General features: G+C 39.2%; 1 protein-coding gene and 1 long non-coding RNA gene across 7 annotated transcripts in view; one reads left to right on the forward strand and one right to left on the reverse strand.

Annotated features, from left to right (window-relative positions):
• The window catches only part of LOC110363797 (uncharacterized), a 39,578-nt gene extending 38,736 nt beyond the window's left edge, over nucleotides 1–842 (reverse strand). Inside the window, exon 1 of the long non-coding RNA XR_002422131.2 lies at nucleotides 645–842. This is a non-coding gene — a long non-coding RNA (uncharacterized LOC110363797). The remainder of the gene's footprint in view (nucleotides 1–644) is intronic.
• Nucleotides 1–15,510, forward strand: part of ZFHX4 (zinc finger homeobox 4) — a 151,405-nt gene that overhangs the window by 1,822 nt on the left and 134,073 nt on the right. The window contains exon 1 of one of the 6 annotated variants that reach the window (XM_065053837.1): nucleotides 838–1,429. The exons of the other annotated variants lie outside the window; for them this stretch is intronic. The gene's annotated coding sequence lies outside the window, so the exon portion shown is untranslated. Of the gene's footprint in view, nucleotides 1–837; nucleotides 1,430–15,510 lie in introns of those variants that run through there. 6 annotated transcript variants of the gene reach the window in all.

The raw sequence follows: 15,510 nt of genomic DNA on the forward strand, positions 1-15,510 counted from the left end.
CGGCACGGCCCCGCCAGCGGGGTTGGGATGCGCGGCTGCCTTTGCCTGCGGGCTGCTGCCGGCCAGGCGGCGGCGGAGCCCTCGGCATCCCCGCCGTGTCGCTCCGCGCCGCGCCGCTCTGCGCCGTACCAAAGGCTCCTCGCGGGCAGGGTCGGACGCTGCTTTCAGCGTAGCTTTTCTGAGATTTTTGAGAGGGGGAGGGGGCGGATGTTTTGCGGGACAGGCATCTATGCTTTTTTAAACCGAAGACTGAGGTGTTTAAAAAAAAAAAAAAACAAAACCAAAAACATAAACAGCCCCCCCCAGCCAAACAAACAAAAAAAAAAAAAGAAAAATGAAAGAGAAAAAGAAAAAAGAGCTTATAGACAGCAAGAATGCAGTTGCAGTTCGGTTCCTGTTCTAACTGCTTGTGCCAGAATCAAGTGCATCCCTTCCCATCACGGCGGCTAATGGCAGACGCGTCCCTGCTTCCCTCTCTTGCTTTACATGAAATTTCCTGCAAAAATGCTAATAAACTTTCCCCTCATCCGATGCCAACTTACAGCGGTTCCCCTCCACTCCCCCCCTCCTGCATCTTCTTTCCCCCCCCCAGCCTCCCCAGCAGCGGCAGCAGAAAATGCACGGGTTGGTATTTCTTTTGTTACCTGCGAGCCGGGCGGCCGGGGGTCTCTCATCGGCTGCTTAGGGCACTGGGTCCAACCGAGAGAGGAGGCACATCAGTCGGGTTCAGCCTGTTTCACCTCAGCGCCGTCCCGAGGAGGCTTTAGCCACCATTCAATAGCACACCCTCCTCCTCCTCTTCCTCCTTAGGTACCAAGGCAGAGATCGCAAACATAACACCCCCCTCCCCACCAAAAAAAAAAAAAAAAAAAAAAAAGCCCAACCAAAAGACAACTTGCCAGGCTGAAGATGGTGGATTTACATTAAGCCAGACACAGGCAGGTTCACTCAGGAAGTCTGACCATCCCGTTTTCTGACAGTTGCATTTCCTCGGCTCCATTCCGTCCTCCTCTTTTTTTTTCTTTTTTTTTTTTTTCAATTTTCTTTTTTATTAGCCTTGTTCCGTTTTTAATCAAGGATTATGTAGTTGGCAGGAGGAGAGCAAGAGTGGAAAGAGAGGGCTCGGGTGCTTTTGGGGTGGTTGCTGAGAGGTTTTTTTTTTTGATGGTGTATTTTTTTTTTCCCAATTGTGTTTCCCCTGGATTTGCAGTGGCTCGATCCTTAGGAGCGGTGGTGGAGTGTTTAAAAAGATCATATGTAGCATTATATTTTTAGTTTGGTGGTGGATGGATGGAAGAGGTAGCAAGAAGCCTTTGCAGCCCTGGCTGTTGTTGGTTAGATTGAGGCAGAGACTTGGCTGCGATTGGGACGCGACTGTGACATGGGCATCGATCGCTTCCATTGAGAGCAATGCAAAAACACAGCCTGGGTATGTAACACTCTCAGTGCCATCAACACTTGTTTTACTTTATATTTACTGGCAAAACTGACAGAACGATCCGGAGTGCTTTTCTTTGAAATAAGGAATACAAACATTTGGACGGGAAGGTGCACAAAGAAGATTGTGGAAATAAACGGGGGGTTGAAGGTTGGGGTGTGTGTGTGGGGGGGAAGATCCTTAACCATCATTGCTCCACTTCCTATTCAGCTGACTGTATTTAAGGAGTTTCTGTCTTTTCTCGACTAGGGGATCCTACTAAACTGGTTGAAATGAAAAAAATCAGACAATCAACCTTGAGGGAATATCTGCTAGTTTTCAGGGTTTGCGGTTTCAGCCGGTAGGAAGGCACACAAAATAAAAGATGGGTAGCCAGCTGTTTTAACCTCTTGCACCTGGCTCCAGAGCTGGGGCTCACTAGGATTATTCAGTTATTCGTGCTATCTGTGCTTGAATATTTATACTGTACGATCTAGAGATCCACACAGTGCATTGTAGCATCTCTTTATCCTTTAGTCTTGGGGTTTTTGGACTTCGTCAACATAAACATGTATTCAATAGTTTTCGTTTTTATGATAATGAACATAGAGGGTCAATGAAATATAGAGGGAAAAGTCGTAAATCTGCAAAAGGGAAACCTACCCAAGGAACAAAGAAAGGTCAGGTAAACCATCTGTGTAAGTCACAGTAATAGTACCTGCTGTTTGGTTTATGCAGTGATACTGCTTTATTATTCTCTAAAATGAAACTTAACTGCTAGATCAAGTTAAAACTAAAGGAAAACTGTGAGGATGATAAATGGCATTGCATACATCGTTCAGAATAGGGAGACGGTTTTGTTCCTCTATTTTTGAATAGTTTAGGTTTATTTGTGAGGATGGTACACCAGCAAAGATCATATAAAGGGGGCCGAGAAAAATCACTGTTTAATATTGCAGAATTTACTGCTTCCATTCTGACCATGAGCCTAAATTTACACAATGAAATTTGATTATCTTTAATAACAATATTAGATCCTGCACTGGATGGATGAGAATTGAGGTGGTTTTGTTGATTGCAAGGGTTTAATGTTGCATTTCAGAATCTGATGTGGTTTAGCCTCCCTTCCATTAACTGGAAAACCCCTGAGGTTTTACAATTATTTCTTAAAGATAATACATTTAAGATTGCATTGGTAGGCTGAAGAAAAGTCATAAAGGCAAGAAGGGAAGCCCTTAATAACTCTTGAGATTCAGACATGTTCAGCAGTTAGATTGGCTCTGACTTCACCAAGGGTCGACAATGTGTCATTTCCATGAAGCCAAATTGCCCTCTGCCTATATGATATTAATGTGCAAATCAATATTTCAGGGATTAAATTTCCCTTCTTCATTTTTTATGGTTTCTACCTCAATAAGTCTCAAGTCTATTAGAAGAGGCTGGATGATTTAAAATCTTTCACTGCAGAATGGCTTGTCGTAGCCTTGTTTCACAGACCGTTTTTGGATTTTCGTTATAAAAGACTAAAGGCATTCCAAAGAAGTTGGTAGTCAATATAGGGACATGCTCACTGTTGTAAAGCCCTTGTTCGATTAAGAGCTAAAAAGGTATTGAAAATATAATATATATGTTTATATAATATATATACATTCTACTGCTTTAAAAATATTGTGTTAATCACCTATTGATTTATTTCAAAATCAATTGAAGCTCCTTTCTTTTTAGTGATTTGTTCAGCATTCTTCAGCCTTGTTGTTAATTTTCTTAAACAGCATGCATGAATTAATCTGCTGGTAGAAAGTGTTTTGGATATTCTTTGAAGCATATTTTAAACCAGGCGTTTTTACCTATTTGAGCTAAGTGGCGTGAACAGTTTAGTATTGTGGGGAGAGCCAGGGCAGTTTTCTGCACTTTGGATTCAGCATTGTTTTAATGAAGCTAAGGGGCGTTTTGTAAATATTTTATGATTTCTGCTCAGATGCTTATCAGCAATGTTTATTAAGAGTTTCCATTGAATATTCAGGATCAGTTAAAAATTAAAATGGAGCTATCTGATCTGGAAGGAAACAATACATGACAGAAAATTTAGGTCAAAATACGAGGTTGTGACTTTATCACATAATCTTGGGAAGGCCCTACTGTCTATCATTTAGTGTTGTTTTATAGTCTTAGACCATCTGGACCAAGTTCCGCACAGCTGCATGAATTTCATATGTGATAGAACATTTTTTCCATTCAGTGTGAAATGTTCCTTCCTAAAAACATACACCAGACTCGCTTAATTTAGTCTGCTAAAAGAAATGCACATGAAAAAGGACAAAAGGCTCTTTAATCTCTGCAAGCTGTTTGTTTTTCTTCAAGATTCCTGTCTGTTTGGGTTTGAAAAGTCATGTTTATTGAGCAGATGATTCTGAGGTGTGACATTAAAATAATATATGATTTTTGTGCTGGTTTCTGCTCTCCTGGTTAATTTGCAGAACTACTTTTTATGCCTGTCAAAACACAGAGTTAATCTATTCTTATTTACAATTAATCTCAATAAAATTAATCTTAACTATGCCTTAGTCAGTAGCTTAAAATATCTAATTATATTCAATTAACTGCTGTCATAGTAATTAACACTGCTTAATTGCCTCTGCATATATTTATGTAAAGCTCATTAGTTACTGCTTGCTCTTTTTTCCTTTTCTCATTCCCATTTTTGTGTCTCCGAGAGCACTGACATAAAACTCAGTCTAGTTTTTGACTATTCGGGTCTTGAAGAACCTGTGACGATGACAATATATGTGTTCGTAACCTGTTATGTGGGTAAATATTTGTATTTTCATATGCAAAAAGGGCATCAGATCTGGGTCTCTAAAGTACTTCCAGTTGAGCCTCCCTCCATTCTCCTACCCCAACACATACAAAAATGTTTTCTTGCCTTGTTGATAGAAATATGAGAAGCCAGGTTAAGCTTTGTGTTTATAAATGAAGAGCTTTTCTGCATCTGCCTTGGGGCTGTACCCAGAAGGCAGAGCTTTGCTGCTCCAAATTCAGTCAAAGGGTTAAAGACTTGGCCAAGGTTCAAACTGAGAAGCGCCCAGGGAAAGTGCATGTGAATATGTACAAGTTTCATGTAATTAGTGCTTAATTATATTAACATATGCAAATTGTCAACTTAGGAGCTTGTTGAGCTGGCAAAGATCAGCCAGGCACAATTGCTGTATTGTTCTGAAACAATAATGGATTTCAAGTTGGATTGTGAAAACACATAACTAGCTATCTAATTTAACTCATACCATGGTGAAATTTCATTAGTCTCCATGGAGACTGGTTTAATTGTGCTGACTAATGTTCTGGGCTGCAGAATGTCCTAAAAAGAAAGCGTTGTTTGCCTAATCCACCTTACAATGACACTTGTTTGTACATGTTTCCCTTGTGTGAGAATTTGCATATGCAAATAAATAGTTTCTCTGCCCCATTTGTCATGGCTGTTCATTACCCATGAAGAGGACATTGTTACTAGGCTGTTACTGAGTCTCCCAAGACAGGATAGTGTCAACCAGTCCAGCCACATTCTTTCATAATTTGTTTCTGATTAATAGACCAGAGTGAGGCTCATTCTATTCAGGCCTCTGCAAAGGGAAGGTCAGTTCTGTCACTGAAAAGAGTTTCCGCAGCAACTGAAGTTTTTTCTCTTCCTCCCCTTCCCCCTCTTGCTTTGGCTAAAATAATCATATTTAAAATAATGTATTCTTGCTCTAAGGAATACCTCCACTAATAATCTCTAGTTTCCTAAAGCAAAAGATAGGAAAATAAAGGAGATTCTGGTATTGGAATATTAATCCTGTTTTTGACAGAAAGGTAAACTGATATAATTGCTTTTCAGTCGAAGGAATGGGGGTTTATACAAGTGTGAAAGCATCGGAAAAGGATTAGCATTTTTTTGCATAATGAAAAGCTCTGTTGAATAGGGCACTGAATGGTTGACTGAATGACTGAGATGAAAGGAAGATGAAAATGCAGGCTCCTCTTTCTTTATGCCTATGTTCAGCTCTCCCTAAAGTTATGTTTGTCCAAGGTTTGAGAAAACAAGCAGAAGCTCAGATTTCAGCAACTTGCTAAGATGCCCCGAGTTTCCATCATCATGTGAAGTAATATGTATGAGAGTAGTGCAGTGAAAGGATGAGAAACACAGGTTTGTATGGAGCGGAGCTCCAAGAACATGACAGGCAAACCAAATATTGACTATTGGGTATGGAGGATTCCCAGCACTTTGCCTGGGGGAAAGAGAGAGGGAGGAGGGGGGCCAGCAGGGAGGGAAGGAGCTATTTTAAAAGTTGCCAATGGAAATTATACATCAATGCATAATAATCTAATAAAGTTTGGTATTCAAGGAAGTGGGGTTTAGTCAATATCTGTTTTAATTATTAAACTATTTCTCTTTTGGAAAAAGTTATGAATTCCGACTCAGTGCTAAGTGTTTAAGTGATATAGAAGCCTTGTTGGGGAAAAAGTTACTCTCTTCATTGAGCTTTGAAAATAGAGATAGCTTACCAAAATAGAAATTGATACATGCACACAAGGAGCGGGTTTTTTGTCATGACTGCATCAGTGTCCTCAGGTTGCTTAAAACATTCAGATTCTGGTAGATTCAGGTGGCAAGAAGGGCCCCGGCCTCCTCCTGCAATCAGTGCTCGCCCCCACTGATTCCAGCCGGAGCAGGATCAGGCCCCCAGCCAGGGCTGCAACTGGTTAGCTGTTGACAATGTGATCAGTGCTTCTAATTATGTTCTCTCAACAGTAATTAGGGCAGTTAAAATACCATAAGTGTTGAGCCACTTTTGAAAGTGCTTCTTTTGTACGTATGTAAATCAAATGCAGTGTGAATAATTATTTGTATGGATGCATATTAAATAGGCTCTCTGTTTTTTTCAGGTCAATGTAATTACTGATTTAGAGCTACTGTGGAAAACTGTGGGTAGTTAGACTAAATATTAACATGTTTGAGAGATTTTTTTTTTTTTAGTTTGCAGAACATTTTTTCAAAAAGGTTTGTTGGTTCGGTACTGGGCTTGATCTGATAATATTTAAACAGTTAGAGATGCCTCTAAGAAATTAGGGCTATTTATGGATAAATGAAGTAATACTGTAAATGCAAAAAGTGCTTGGTAAGAATAAAGTCACAAAACCTCTCTCTTTAAAGAAGAAGTTAAAAACTCTTTGTGGGATTGGAGACTGTTTTATCGCTAACTTTATGAAATTCTTTTAAACTTATTTTAAAGGAACATGCTTAGGGGTTATTGTTCCATTCTGGGAACAGCTTATTTGTGTATTTCCGTAAGAAGAATGTGTTAATTTAAAAAATAAATTCATTTATATTTTAAAATATTGTTAACCAAGCACCATGTGTTGTCTCTGGCAAAGTTCCAGCCACTGTGGAACTGGATAACACATGGGTTAATAATAACTTATGTGATGTCTGCATTCTTACTGAATGGGCAGAAACCCAGCACACTGAGATACTGGGATTCAAGATTTTACAGAATAAGATGTAATGCAGAATATGTTTATGTGAACAGATGCACAGACAGAAGAAACTAAAAGACACATACAGGTTGCTTTTATCTAGCAGGTAAAACAAACCTAGTAGGTTCTGTTTGGTTGTTGTTGAGATTTGTTGTTGTTTTTGAAAAGGGTAATAAACCCATTTATTGATAGCCAGATTCAGCAGATCTGTAGAGATAAACTTGTTTTGCATAAATAAGAGCAGCAGATTGAGTCTTTAATACTCTATTCCTTTTTTTAGTTGTCACTCTATAGCACTCTTATACCAGAATTTTCATTATTACTGCAGCTTTTGCTGAGTTCCAAACTAAACCAGAAAAGTTTGTACCAGATTGGATGGCAGGCTTGTTGAGGAATTACTTTTTCTGCTCAAATAAAATATTATGAGGAATGGTTTAGCTAAATAATGTGATTTATATAATTATATATAAATTATATATTATATTATATTATCAAAATAATATGATCAAAATAATATCAGAATTATATGATCAGAATTATATGATCAAAATAAAAGTTTGTCATATTAAGACACTCTTCTGTAAGACCACATTACTCAGAATCAGCTTTTGATTTAAAAAAATTAGATATTAATTTGTCCAAATTATGTTTTGTTTGCTTTTGGTAGTTTTGGTAACAATTTTAAAGCCCAGAAATTTGGATCTCTTTACAGACAAAATTAGCAGACTTTTGGCACTTACAATTATCTGATAGGCTGTACCATCTCCAAATAAAGTGTTATGGTCCTCCAGGTCAAGGCTTTATGTACATGATAGACCACGGTGACTCTGAAAACAACCATGTACCATATAAGCTGCAGTGGTGTCTGCAGAACAAGTGATGCACACACTAGACATACATCTAAAATGGTATTTAAATAGACAAACATTTTGCTTCTGAAACAAAGACATCCTTATGAAATGCCTGTGTTGATGTGATGCTAAAACACGTAAACCCAAAAGAACCAAATTCACTCCTTGAACTAAATTAACAATAACTTCTCTGAAATTAGAGGAGTCATATGGGTGTAAAACTGGTAAGACATATTTTTTTTTGTATTAGTGGAAAAAGAATCAGGCCTTTAGTTACCAATTGACAATAATCTGATAAAATAAAAATTAAAAGGTTTCATCTCCTCTTTTCGTACTACCATTTTCATTTTTAAGGATTATGTGTTTCTTGCAGAAGGTACTGCAAGAGTCTATAAGAAAGAGGTTTTCCAGAGAAGCTGATGAGGGTCAGTTCTGTCCCTTATACCAGATAATAGCAGAGCTGAGGTTCTGAGAGCAGTGGCTGCTAAAGGCTTGCTCTTCCCTATTTTGATGCCAAGGTTGCCTTATAAATTTACCTAATCTGACATGACAAGGCACCTGTAACTGGTAGTGCTCCAGCGTTTGGGGCACTGATGGAAACCTGGAGTAATCCCAGTTATTTCCACACTTGTTCCAGAAGATGGTAGTGTAACAAGTCAGAATAATATCTTTTTGAAGAATAACAAAAACATAACTTCCTTCTCTCCCTTCAGTTGTTGAGAAGGATCCTTTGATTTTTGGTATTCTGAAGGCCAGAGCTTTTGTAAGAAGAGGGGTGCGGGGAAAGAATCCTTGGATTTGCCAAGTGTTGCATGATGGTTTCAAATGCAGGCGGTTTTCCTGTATGAGAAACCATGGCTGTCCCTCCACCTTCCAGTGAGAGTTTCTCCCTGTTTAATACCTAACACTTCACATGCCGTCCCCATGACAGAAAATAAGGTTCTGAGTGAAAAGAAGCTCCTTAGGGGACTCATTCCTATGGGCTTCACTCTGGTCCTTTTATATTTCTTATATTGAAATATGGTTATTGATTTTGTTTACAGCACTGAGGGTTTAAATTAAAGAAAATGTAACATTTCTAAAATAAATTATTCCACTATATGGCAAATGTCACCCCTTAATCCCTCAGTTCCTCTGAGTTTTATGAACTGCTCACCAAAAAAGTCAGTTGATTTGCCATTGAAGTGCAGCCATTTCTGGGGTGGGAAGTGTCACCCCATGCACAAACCACCATGAGCCACCCTACTGCAGAACAGCTGTCTGCTAAGGGACTTTTTATCCAGTAGGACCAGCTGATGGCTGTAGGGAGACAAAATGTGATTTCTCACTCCAGTGAAAAGCATCACTGGAGTTTTAATCCCAAGTGCTCTGTTGATCGGTGATTTCCCCAGTGCTGCTGTAGTTCCCAGTTTTGACCAAGGGCCTTGTCCAAAGTGCAGCGCTTCCCTATCGATTTCCCTGGGCTTGGATCAGGCCCTTTCAAAGAACAGTGCCACCGGCTGAGGCATCCGCCGCAGTTCAGCCAGCCGCAGCCACTGGCCCCAACCCCAGCCATCATCCCCGGCCCCAGCCATCAGCCCCGGCCCCGGCTGCCAGCCCAGGCCCTGGCCTCGGCCTCGGCCTCAGCCCAGCCTTGCGGTGGGGCCACAACTTTTTTTTTTTCCTCCGAGTGGGTGGAAAAGCAACAAGAGACAATGGAGTCAAAAAATGTTAGTGTTTAAATAGAACAGAAACTGGGAGCCTGACAATAACTCAGCTACTACAGAGTCAATTCAGCCATCTGGAGGTTGTGACACGTCCAAAAAGGGGTGGTGCTGGGGGGGAGACACCTTAAAAATGAAGGATTTCATTGCATGTTGAAATGTATTCTCCACGCAGGCTGCTGCTTTAATGTTGAACAGCGTAAGCCTCTGAGTGGTTTTGTGCATCAAAGACGTATGTACTGAAACACCTAGTGTCTTGCCACAATTGGATGTTAATATTAACGAAGCAGAGTTCTTTGGCCCAGCGCTGAGTTGATATCAGTTTGTTTTTCAATGTTATCATTATCTAAAAATAGATTTTGAGGCTGTTTGAATTTTTTAAATACATACAATGGCAGTGATTTATAAACATTCCTGGTTTCAGCTGTAGCTGCACAGAAGAGCTGAATCTGCTCCCAGCATATTTTTACATGATTTTAATAATTGGAGGCAAATATATTAGAAATCTTTTAGGTTCATTTAAAAATCTATGCAATTTAAACAAACACTGAATTGTGTAATGGTTTGTCTGGGAATTACTTAGGCTGCACAGCGTAATAATTTTTTATTAGCTGTCATTTGTTTACTAGGAAGAAAATCGTGATTTTTATGTTGTGTGTTTCATGAAAACTTGGCACTGAAATGGGACAGTGCCTGAACGTGAATTTCTAAAAAGGGGGGACAGTAGTTGCCCTAGAGGTGAAGACTTGAGAAAAATTGGGGTAGGTCATTTCTTTCCTGAAATGAAGCAGGGTACAGATTAGGAGCCATTAAGGTTTGCCAGGAGTTGCTGGTCATAGAAGCCTGTTTAAGTGCTCACTGTCAACAAGGAAATCATGGGCAGCACTTAAAGTGGCTCACCTCTGATTTATTCATAAACCTCACACGAGCACTTGGCTTTGTTCTTGCTCTGGTAAGGGGGAACTGATGCCAATAAGAACAGGAATAAAGAGCTTCTTGCATGGTCCAGAAGTGAATAGCACTTTATCTCAAAGCATGACCTCCATTCCCAAGATCTGTTGTGTTACAGTTGACTCCGCTAGATGTGTATTCTCAGATGAATTGCTAGAAGAGGTTACAACAAATATATACTTTGTAAACCCTCTAGATGTAACAAGAACTGTGTAACTGGAACTTAGGTTCTAACTTGACAGAAAGGTTGCGGTATTCATAGTGAACTGAGAGATTTCCGTTTCAGACAGCGCTTTATGCTTGTGTTTTTAACGTGAGTCAGAAATCAGTATGATTATGTGGCTGCGATTCAAGCAAAAATTTTATATTCTTTAAGGGATTAGTTTGAGAAACGTATTTTGATAAAAGCAGACACAGTCATACGAAGTAGTTCAGAGACAAAAAAAAAAAAAAAAAGGAAATAAAAAAAGTTGACTTCATTTTTAGTCATATTTGATCACTGTTGCTTTATTTTTGTTTCTCTAAAAAAGGCAAAGTAGTGCTAGCAGTCCGCGATGGGGGAAGGGACCTTTCGAAGACGGTCAACTGCCATGTTTGCACTGGGGCAGAGGTTGAGTACAGTTACTTAAATCCCCAGAGAAACATTTAGTTAACGCTAGTCTCTTTCTGATCCTGTCTGAGTCTGGTTTTCTTTTCTGCTTTTTAATGAAGTTTGTTTGTTGCTATGTTTAGGATATGTTTTTAAACTGACTTGCATTTTCACAACAGATTTGACCAAGAGAGTCATAATGGAAGACAGTGATGAGAGTTAATGATACGTCTTTGATAAAGCAGTCCTCGTGTGCAATCTGATCACAGCCATCAGCTCATTTGTCATGGCTGAAGTGAAAATGTCAGGACCAATGAGTGTATCAGTGCTGAAGGGGGCGAAAGGGCTTTTGGAGACACTTTTGTGCTGGGAGTGGGCCATAGCTTAGATGCAGCTCTAGGGAAATACTGGGATTAGCCAACTCTGTGCACAAATCCCTAGCATAACAGAATTAGTTGAGAAAATGAGGTTTGTTAGGGAAAAAAAAATCTGTAGAACTTCTCTAGGCTGCAGCCCAGGAACTATGCAAAACACTAAGGCATTTATTAAAATAATTTTAGCAATGTGGACGTACACACATTCCAACAAAAATCACAATTGGTAGCCAACATTATAACAAACCCCATCTTAATGCATTTTGCATATGTACACGGGTTTGCTTCTAGAAAAAAACACGTGTATTTAAAATAAATGCGGTCTTCGCAATCTTAAAATAAGGTTTTCTGAATTTGACACAGTGGAAAATAATACAATATATTTAAATCTGAACTGATGCTGATGATCTTTTTGCATGGGTTATTTCAAATAAAAGCTAAGGGCAGTCTCGCTGCTGCAGACACTTCTTTACTCAGGAGGCGTAATCCATACTGTAGGAACATACTGATCACCAAACTGGGACTACGGTGTGACTAGCCTCTTCTCTCTCTAACTGGTCTGTAGAAGGTGCTTCTGAAGAATATCACAATAGGCAGATGTGGGATGACCTATTGTATGTGCTTGCCTTGCCATGATTGCAGATGCCATTTTTTTTTTAGATCTCTGAAGAGCAATGTTTTGTATCCCTTATTTTTGTGTGTATGTGTGTGTGTGTTCACATTCATTACAGTAACTCTGGATACTTTTGGCAGCCAGTTTCCATTCTCTTTTTTAACCTTTGTAAATTCATGATCTCAATGGTACCCTGCAGCAATGAGTCCTACTACCTAACTCCTTTGCCCCTTTCATCATTGGATTTTAATTTGTCACAGCTTAGCTTTCTTGGAAACCTGCTACTGGTCTTTTTGTAAGCCTTGTCTTGCTTCCTGTTACACACCTAGGAAAAGCGGAGTGCTTTTGCCACCCCATTGTCCATAAAAAAGCTGCAGAAATCTTGATTTCTTTGAGGTGGGGATCCTACTTGCCAGAGCTATTCAGCTGCTGTAGAACTGTGTAGGTGCTTAACCAGGTAATCCCACTACCTGCACTATGCCAGCCCAAAAGGAGTGAGCGGGAGTGAGTTATTCCATCTCCAGTGCGTGGAACGGTTTGTGAGGAATTGTCTGAGTAATAGACGTCTGTATATAATTGTCTGTCTCACTACACCAGTTAGTAATGGCTATTTGCCTGCAGAAGGGACCTGTTTTGCTGTGCTTCCTGTGTTTGATATTGCAGAATTGCGGGTGTTTTGACTTCACAGATCCATGCTGAGGGGCTTCAGCCGACTGTCAGTGCTGGGCTGAGAGCAGTTTTTCTTTTGTCTGGTGTTGCTGTTAGAGGTACCGCTGCAGGTTTATCATCTTTCCTTTGGGTTTAATGGAAGGTTGAGATGAAAATTAAATTTGGTACCGGCTCCGTTGTATTGCTGATCCGGTAGCTGCCAGCATTACACATGGCCCTGAAAACAGAACAGAGGCACGGTGGAGGATGGCACTGGCCCTCACTGTGTGCTGGGTTACTGGTGTGTCTGTGTCGCTGACCTGCATTGCACAGCGTTTGTCCATGGCTGGAAGCTCTGGCTTCCCTTTTTCTTTCCCAAAACTTGGGTGTAAGTTGGGAGCAGGCAGAAGGAGCATGTCTGCTGATGGGAGGGGGTGGAGAGCCCGGGGTGTGTGGCAGAGCCTTAGGCCGTGGCTCAGACCCCAGGTGATCGCCTCTGGGAAGCCCGGGCTCCCTCAGAGCGGGCTCGCAGCTACTGTGTGAAACTGCCTTTTGTGGTCACGGGCTTCAGGCCCGTCATCCTTCTGGGCCTTCTTGTGCATGGCCACAGGGACGAAAGATACCAGGTAAACTCGAGTCTGGCATAGAAATGTGTAACAAAGCTGCTGCCACTAGCCTTTAAACCCCAAACACTTCTCTGTTTATGCGTGTCAGCATGAGTGGCAGCAGCAGAGTAATTTATTTAATCTAAATAGTACTTATCTTTGTTAAGAGTTGTCTGCAGATTTCTTCCATTTCATGTACAGTGAATCGCCCTCTTTCAGATAATGTGCTTGTACAACCTTTTTTTTTTTTTTAATTCTATTGATTTACAGTATTGGAGTGAAATATCTGATACCTGTTTCCTGCACTTTGACTGTACATAGTCAAAGAAGCTGATGAGATTCTTCCCTCCCTTCCACAAGCCCTTTAGCTGTTTTAAATGTATAATTATCATTGCATGTCATTTGATAGCTGCACTAATTGCTGCCAACCATTGTCTGTTTGCACTTAATGCTGAAACCTGATCAACATCCTGCTTTGGTTGATGTTTGGTGGTAAACTTTAATTAACTCTTATTGCATTGAAGAAGAGCTCAGTCTCTGTGCTAACTAATCATTTACCTTCATTATGTCCTGACAGCTCCACTTGTTCCTGGTACTAATAGATACACCAGTCAGTAAATAAACCTGCAAACCTTCATGCCTTGAAGTTGTTCCACATTGATATTTTGTTGCTTAAAGTATAATGGGGTAAAGATAATTATTTCAGTTAGTTTTGTACCTCCTGCTTTTCCAGACACCAATCTCAAGTTGCCTTTTTCATGTCAGACAATATCATTTTAATAGTAACTGTAGATTTAAGATAGCATTATTCCTTCAGCAAGGTTCCTATATACATGCATCTTTTGAATCAATACAATTAAGCTTGTCTCCTGTTGGAATTCTTGTAATTATTTTTCCTGAAATACTTTTCCTGTAATGATATTGAAGTTAAAGTAATCAGGTTACTGGCAGATCATGTAAAATTCAACTCAAAATTGCTGGCTGCTTGATTTTAATTTGTCTGACATCAAGTTTGTTTGAAAAGGGATAATATGTGGTTAAACCAAGGAGCTTATAATTATGGTTGACATTTGTTTGTTTATAATGAAATCTAATTAAAGTTCATACATTTTAAAACACAGAAGTTAATTACTGAATTGCTCACTTCACTTATGCACAGCAGTCAAATTAACTTGCAGAGCAAAAAAATGGCAAAAGACTATGCATAATAAAAACAAAATGCCTAGCTGATCTTAGCAATACAAAACAAATTTGCCATGATAATATTGTAGAAAAACAAATGCTTTATTAATAACCAAACTGTTTAAAAAATGTCCTGTATTTTCACTGACCAGGCTGATTTTAATACAGAGTAATATTTACATGTTTCACATGATTTACAATACCCATAGCTTTTTTTTTTCAGATGCGTAATTGAAAGAGTCTTGCACTCTTGTAAATATGCTCAAAAGCACGATTCTTTATTTTTTGTTTTCATCAAGACTCTTTCTGAAATAATCTGGAGTTGTAGTATCTCCCCAGGAACTGGAATGTTTCTTGACTACCTGCCTTGTGATAACTTTTAGAAAGACGATTGCAACATTTTTAGCATACAGGTAAATTAGCATTAGGCAAACGAAAAAGTACTGTGACATTTATTTATTTCAGAGTTGATTTTGAGACAACAGAGAGGTTAGGTGAATACTACAGAGCCATTTTGACTCTGTAGTCATTCTTTGCTAGATTTGCAATTCAGTCTTACCTTCTGAATGTGCTGACAAGCAATACATTCAGACATTAGTAAAATCACAAAGTTCCTAATAATTCACACTTTATAAGACTATACTACTATATTTACACCATTATTCTTAGTATACTTTTGTTAATATTACATGTTTGTTAAATCAGGCTTAAGTTTAATGAAGAAAAAGCTACATTTCTGTAATTTGTTTCTTAAAAGCTATAAAAGCAAATGATCTCTTTCACAGTGTTTGAGAACAGGTGACAGAAACAGGCAGTGTGATTTTTAGTGAAGACAATTAGGATTAATTTTCTAGCTGCTTCTATTTAATTTAGTTCCATGTGAGTTTAAAACGTCTAAGGTAAACTAACTTTGGTCAGAGTTAAAGAGATTAAATGGTGAAAGATTTACAGATTGGGAGTATCGACATATGAATAAACACAGTAAATATGATTTATTAATTCCTAAAATGATTGAGGCAGCAAATTTCTTAAAAGGAAAAAGGAATATGGATTCAATGGCTAAGCT

The sequence above is a fragment of the Columba livia genome, chromosome 2, assembly GCF_036013475.1.
Source record: "Columba livia isolate bColLiv1 breed racing homer chromosome 2, bColLiv1.pat.W.v2, whole genome shotgun sequence".
Taxonomy (NCBI): Eukaryota; Metazoa; Chordata; class Aves; order Columbiformes; family Columbidae; genus Columba; species Columba livia.